The following is a 7,642-nucleotide window of genomic DNA, read 5'->3' on the forward strand; positions in this document are numbered from 1 at the left end:
GTGTGTGTGTGTATGTGCGTGTGTGTGTGTGCGTGTGTGTGTGTGTGTGTGTGTGCGTGCGTGTGCGTGTGCGTGTGCGTGTGCGTGTGTGTGTGTGTGTGTGTTTGTGTCAGAAGAGTTGAGTACCCTAGACCTGGAGTTACAGGTGCTTGTGAAGAAACCTGACATGAGTTTGGGAACCAAACTCAGGCCCTCCTGAAGAGCAGCAAGCAATTCTGTTTTTCTTTCTTTTTTATATAAAGATTTATTTATTTATTTATTTATTTATTTATTTATTTACTATGTATAGAGTGTTCTGCCTGCATGTACATCTGGAGGCCAGAAGAGGGCATCAGATGGTTACAAGCCACCATGTGGTTGCTGGGAACTGAACTCAGGATTTCTGGAAGAGCAGTCAGTGCTCTCAACCTCTGTGCCATCTCTCCAGCCTGCAAGCACTCTTTACCACTGAGTCATCTCAAAAACAAGAAACAGCACATCAGCTAACCAAACAGAAATACTTTATCTTTGAAATGTAATTTAATAAAATTGTATAATCTTTTGGGATCAGTATGCCATTTGAGAATAGGAATCTGGGCAAACATATATACAATTTCAGTTATTAACATATTTGACATAATTCTTTTAAGATTCCTTAAAACATTCCATGTTGTTTTAAAACACAAACTTTCATTTAAAACTAACAAAGAGCCGGGCATGGTGGTACACGCCTTTAATCCCAGCACTCGGGAGGCAGAGGCAGGTGGATCGCAGCCTGGTCTACAAAAGTGAGTCCAGGACAGCCAGGACTGTTACACAAAGAAACCCTGCCTGGGGTGGGGGGGGGGGGGGGGCAGGGACTAACAAAGAGGGAAAAATTGTAAGTATCAAGTTTTATGTTACAGAACGTATTTATGCAATAAGATCTATTTGATTATGCAGGAAAACTACACATACACAAACACTCACACACACAATTACTAAGAAAAGTACTTGGTTAAGAACAGTAGCTCTGACCAGGCATGGTGGCGCACACCTTTAGTCCCAGCAGAGGCAGGTGGATCACTGTGAGTTCGAGGCCAGCCTGGACTACAGAGCGAGTCCGGGACAGCCAAGGCTACACAAAGAAACCGAAACCCTGTCTCAAAAAACAAACAAACAAACAAAAACCAACAACAATAGCTCTGGCCCAGACTTCAGAGGCAGAGGCAAGTGGATCTCTGTGGCTTCGAGGCCAGTCTAGTCTATAGACCTAGTTCCAGGACAGCCAGAGCTGCATAGAGAAACCCTGTCTTGAAAAACAAACAAACAAACAAAAAAGACAGCAGCTCTGTATCATGTATGACAAATCTCTAGGACTTTCTAAAACCCAAACAGGAATCTAGATTATGGCTCTGTGAAAGAATTGAACTCCTGAGTCTCAGTTTATTGAGCCAACAAAAAGGTATTCCTTTCTTTTGAACTCCCTGGGAATAATTAGAAATAGAAGTTAAATGGAGCCTGTAAATCTGACAACCAAGCCAGTGTTTGGGAATTCCAGAGATTCGTGCCATGGGAAGAAACTCAAAGCTGGGGAAAGCTGTGTAAACATTCTGCATCTAGAGATAAAACAGCTGGGGCTCTTTATGACGCCCAGGGTCAGCTTTGTGCTGGTCTGGCTGCATATGACTCATCTAAGGAAGGCAAGGCATGAATGGAGAAGACAGAGTAGGCAGGATTAGGGGCACAGTTGCTTCACTGGAAATAAGAACTTAACATTTCTTATAATCTTAAAATATCAGTCTCCTTAGGCATGATTGACCTAGGTTTAGGGGTTTGTGCATATGTGTATTTTGTCATGTTGGGGATTGAACCCACAGCCTCATGCATGCCAAGCAAGTGCTCAACCACTGAGCTACAGCCCTAGCCCCAGACTGGCTGTTTAGAATAATCAAGCTTCCTTGGTTGTAATCTCCCACTGCACAGATGGCCATGGTACAGGCTATAGAACAGATGTATAGAAAAGCACAGAGGTTTCTAAACTTTATTTCCTAAGCAAAACAGAAAACCTATTAACCCATCTTAGTACTAATGCTAGTGTTGGGAGCAATACTAATATGCAAACAATGGGAAAGATTTGAATATTTGCATTAACACATTTCTCAAAGCAGGAAAAAAAATCTGTCTCTGCTATAAATACAACTTCCTGTATTTTGACTGAAATGTAAAGGTGAAAAATTTAGTTATCAAAAATTAATCATAGGTACTTGGAACATTGCATTCAAACCAAAATAGACCATAACACCCCTATACTCAAACTCAGACTTAAATAAAAAATGCTAGTGGGTTTTTTGTTTGTGTTTTTGTTTTTGCTTTTTGTTGTTGTTGTTGTTGTTTGAGACAGGGTTTCTCCCTGAGGCCTTGGCTGTCCTGGAACCCCCTTTGTAGACCAGGTTGGCCTTGACTCCCCAGATCTGGCTGCCTCTGCCTCCCTGGTGCTGGGATTAAAAGCATGCACCACCACACCTGACAGTACTAGGATTTGTTTTTTGTTTGTTTGTTTGTTTCAAGACAGGGTTTCTCTGTGTCACTCTGGCTGCTGTCCTGGACTCTCTTTGTAGAACAGGCTGGCCTCAAACTCACAGAGATCTGCCTGCCTCTGCCTCCCAAGTGCTAGGATTAAAGGTGTGCACCACCACGCCCAGCTAGTTCTATCCCTTTTTAAAGGAACATCAGCAAGCTTGATTTCTTCTTTAACTTTTTTTCTGGCCAGAAGACAGATTTTTCTCTCATAAGTAAGCTCTCTCAATAGCTCAAAGTCTGTCAAAGTCCACCTCACTTCTAAATATAAATGGTCATTTCTGAGACAACACTAGAGGAAACTGCTCTAATTTGGAAATAATACATCATTAGAACATTTTCACTGCAAAGAAAAAAATTCATGAAGTTGGGAAAAATAAGCAGCTATTGTTTAACATTTGGGAGCTACATAGCAAATTTTGGGGTAGTTCTTTATAAAGGCTTTTTTTTTTTTTTAATGTTTTTGTTTTGTTTTGTTTTGTTTTGTCTTTTATGTGTCTATGTCTCTATATGGCACCTGTATGTGGGTACCTGTGGATGCCAGAAGAGGGCGTGAGGTCTTCTCGAGTTACATTTAATGCTGGGAACAAAACTTGGGTCTTTTGGAAAAGCGGTAAGTACTCTTGACTGCAGACCCACCTCTCCAACCCCATGGATGGTTATTTTTAATCCATCATGAATTGAGGCTTTTCCCCATTTAAATCTATTTCTCCTCTTAAAGAAATAGGCCCCGTACTTCTAGGCAACTATTGAGTATACTACTGCTTAGCTATTGATATGAGCCACTAGTGATAGACATTTTGTATTATTCCCAGCTTTTCTGTACTGAAATAATGCTGTAGGCATAATCTGGTGCATTTTCCCAATCAGATCTAAAGTGTTTTAAATTGTTATGCATTTCAGATTGCCTTCCAGAGAAACAAGAGTTTAATCTTGCTGATAGTGTTTACACTATTGTCCTCAGGAACCTCTTTACAGATAAAGCAGCCAAGGCCTGGGGACATACATAGACTTACCATTAGCCTGCTGCCACTTGGGCTTCTCACAGGACCAGTAGGGTTACTTCTTAGTAGCTTTCATGGAGATTATATTCTGTTTGTTACAGTGCCGAGCAGTCACTCACTGTACACACTTACGTTGAACTCAAAGTTTATACATTAGCGTCTCATGTATCTAAACCAGAGCAAACTACTTGCCTGTTGTATGTCCTTCTACATGAAGTAAGTATTTTCTATGCACTTGAAAGTGTTCATGTGTACTGCCATGATGTCTTCTGGCAAAAGACTCATCTGTCAATGACTTCTCCAAAAGCTCAAGGGGTATAGTGCCAGGCATTTCTTCATCTCAAAAGCTCTTAACCAAGATCTGATGAGCATCTGTCTGGTGGCCACTCTGTGTGCAGTACTGGCTATGCCAAGATGCCCTAGGGCACTTAAAATATAAACGCTCAGAAAAACTGTATTCACACAATATCTGTTAAGCTAGCAGGCACTCACTGCACAGCCATGGTGTGCTGCGTTCTGTGCTAGTGCCAGGGACAACACAGTGAATAATGGAAGTTAAGATGCCCAGATTTATGGTTCATCTGTTTTAGAACTGTCCCCACGGAGGTTTCTCTCCAATTAGCACGTGACCAGGTCCTTATGATGCCTGGGGTAGGATTGAGAAGGTCCTCCGTGTCCGTGTGAACAGCCATTAGCAATAGCCTGGCTGCGGACATAAGGAAAACCTGGCTTGACAAGAAAGAAGGCATTTTAGGGTGAAGGCATTAAAAGAGGCAAATGCAGGGTTCCAGCTTCGCAGGCCATGATCACTTCTTGTAGAAGATGGAAGCTGCAGCGGGGTGGGCCAGGAGACTGATAGATAGGGAATGTGGAGACCAAAGAGATTAAGGCCAGATTTCAATGGCCTGCATACTGATGAAGGAATCTGACCTTTGTACTGCGTCACAGATAAGAGAGCAGAGTACATGGGTGTGAGGGCGTGGCTCACTGCCGGGTGCATTTTAATTCTGTGGGCCTTTGGTTTTTTATTTCAGAGTAACAGCCCAAACTTAGCACTTCAGCCCACTTTCCTCAAAGTATAACAGATATTTTCCCTCAAAACAGACTTTCTTGTTAGAATTTTTCTTTGATTTTTACCAGTTCAGACAAATACATTCCCCTTGCCTAAAAACAAAAATACAACGTAAAAGCCCCATCACTTAATGTGTCTTTTTTATCATTTTTAAAATATACCTGTATAAGCCGGGCGGTGGTGGCGCACACCTTTAATCCCAGAATTCAGGAGGCAGAGGCAGGTGGATTGCTGTGAGTTCAAGGCCAGCCTGGTCTACAAAGTGAGTCCAGGACAGGCAAGGCTATGCAGAGAAACCCTGTCTCAAAAAACTAAAACTAAAAAAAATTTTTAAAATTCAAAAAAAAAAAAATATATATATATATATACATACATACCCGTATAGTTTTAGTTCACTAGTAGTGTCTTTGCCTAACATGCATGAAATTCTAGATTTGATCGCTAGCACTGAAAAAAATTTAGCCAGGTGGTGGTGGCACATGCCTTTAATTCCAGAACTTGGGAGGCAGAGGCAGGAAGATCTCAGTGAGTTCGAGGCCAGCCTGTCTACAAAGTGAGTTCAAGGACAGCCAGGCCTATTACAGAGAGAAACTCTGTCTCAAAAACCATTCCCTCCCCAGAAAAAAATTACTTTCTTATTATTTTAAACTTGAGCCTTTGTTTATTTTGACAATAATAAACTAAAGTAAGTCTGGTCTTCTTTATAGTAGACCCAAGGTACTAACCAGGTAGGCAGAGCCTCCAAAGCTTAAAGGTCAGATAGACAGAGGTGACATGACCATTTGAGGGAGGGGTGAAGGCAACCTCTTTCTAGATGACTAGATTATGGGCACCACACTTCATGATTTCTAAACAGGACCACTTAGAAGTCAGTGAGTCTTCCACCCTCACTAGGATGGTGGTATTGTGTTAGCTATGGGGAAGAGACCCAGCATGCCCTATGTCATCCTAGCTTAGCAGAAGGCCGATCCTGGAGTGACACAGGGGAGTGACTGTTTTCTGATGTGATAAAAACACAGCCACTGAGCTCAGGGTGGGCTGGCCCTCCTCACTCTGATTAGCAGCCTTAGCAGGAACAAGCAGGGCACCTGTGAGGAAATGAATGCTCTTGCCAGAGGGCTAGCCCTTTCCTTCAGGTGAACTGTGGTTAGAGTCTTAACTCACCTAGAGAGCCACAGACTCTATGGTGGGAGAGGAGACAGGACTGGCAATGCCGGAGAAAAGACATGGCTTCTCCTAACACTTCCATCCCTCTAGAGACACACTCGGGGCAAAGATCCTGTTTTCCCAGGTAACAAGTACTGGACTGGAACCTAAAATCTGTTCTGCTAGAAGCCATACATATTTAGCAGAGTGTTCATCTTGCTAATGAAACCCAGTTCCTGAATGACCCCAGGTAATAATTAACAACCCAGAACTCTGTGGCAGTCTAATCTGCTCTCTTGGTTACAAACCTGTCACTTTGAGCCTCTGGCACAAAGACATGCCCTGAACCCAATTTATTTAAATTATAAGCAGCTTTTTTTTTTTTTTTTTTTTTTAAAATTCTGTTTGCATTTCTTACTACTCACTCTGCACTTGTAGCTGGGAGTAAGGAGGAGGGGAGGATTCAGGGGCACATGAAAAGCCTGGCCTTGGCCTTTCAAAGATAGAATCTGGCCTGGCCCAGTGACACAAGTCTGTAATTCCAGCACTTGGGAGGCAGAGGCAGGTGTACCTCTGTGAGTTCAAGGACAGCCTGGTCTACAAAGTGAGTTCCAGGACAACCAAGGCTACACAGAGAAATACTGCCTCAAAAAAAAAAAAAAAAAAAAAAACAATAAAAAAAAAAACCCAAAACAAACAAACAACAAACAAAAAAGACTCTGGATTAAAAAGCAGAGTAAAGGAAAAATAAAAACTTTAAATATGGGAATAAGGAAATTTAGTATCTTCTCCTCTGGCTTTTGGGTTTTCTCATCTTACAGAGCTGAGAAAGGCAGGTCGAAGAAAACAGAATAAAAATTTGGAAATGACCTTTAAAATAGAATTTTAGGTGGATTGTTTTAAAAGATAAAGTCATTAAACAATATCATTTTAAGTTGCTCTTTTTCCTCTGTAAAACTTAGCATCCACTGCCGAGTTAATACTCAATTGCCCGTTGAATCTTCTGAGAATGTTTTTCAGTAAACATGGTGAATCACTCATGAATAAAAGCAAAGACAGAATCCAGAGAGCGTGAAGCCAGGATTGACGGCTGTATTTACGTCCTAAGTGTCTAGCTGCCTACATTCGCGCTAATCCTGCTATGAATCTACTTTTTAAACATTCCTTAACAGAGATTCTTACAGCCATCTAGCCCTACCCCAGGCACTGGTCCCTGTGACTTATTTTTAAAGAGCCAACTTGGTAACCAGGTGCCCCAATCCATAATCAGCATAAACAGTGAACTGAAGAAGCTTGTTCCATTTATAAGGTTCCTATGGTGTTCTTGCTAAACACAGGATTAGAACATTAACCAGGGAGGAGGCAGAATCCACTGTCATAGACAGAAGATGAGATGGCTCAGCTTACCGTGCAGTCATGAGGTCAGGAGTTCAGATCCCGGGATCCACATAGCAAGCTAACGTGAGTCCATCCCTGAAACCTCAGCTCTGTGGAAAGCCAAGGCAGGGGGATTGCTACGACCTGACGATTTTCTGCCTAGCAAGAAAAATGTCAGCTCTGAGTTCAGAGAGTTACCTTGCTTCAAATCAGCAGGTGGAGAATGGAAGAAGAGGGTACCAGCACTCTCTTCTAATCTCTACAACCCAGAGTGCACATGAACACACAGGCTCCAGCACTAGCGCACGTGCGCGCGTACACACACACACTCACACACACACACACTCACACAGATGAATTAATCAACCAACCAATCAATCATTTAAAAATATATAAAAATAAAAGGAAGTTACTCTGGACTGGATCTCTCCATCTTTTGGCGAAGTGAAATGCAGTAGGCACATAGACTTCCCAAAGCCTGAAAAGCTTGGATGGGATCTATCGC

This window comes from Acomys russatus, chromosome 1 (genome assembly GCF_903995435.1).
Source record: "Acomys russatus chromosome 1, mAcoRus1.1, whole genome shotgun sequence".
NCBI classification, from domain to species: Eukaryota; Metazoa; Chordata; class Mammalia; order Rodentia; family Muridae; genus Acomys; species Acomys russatus.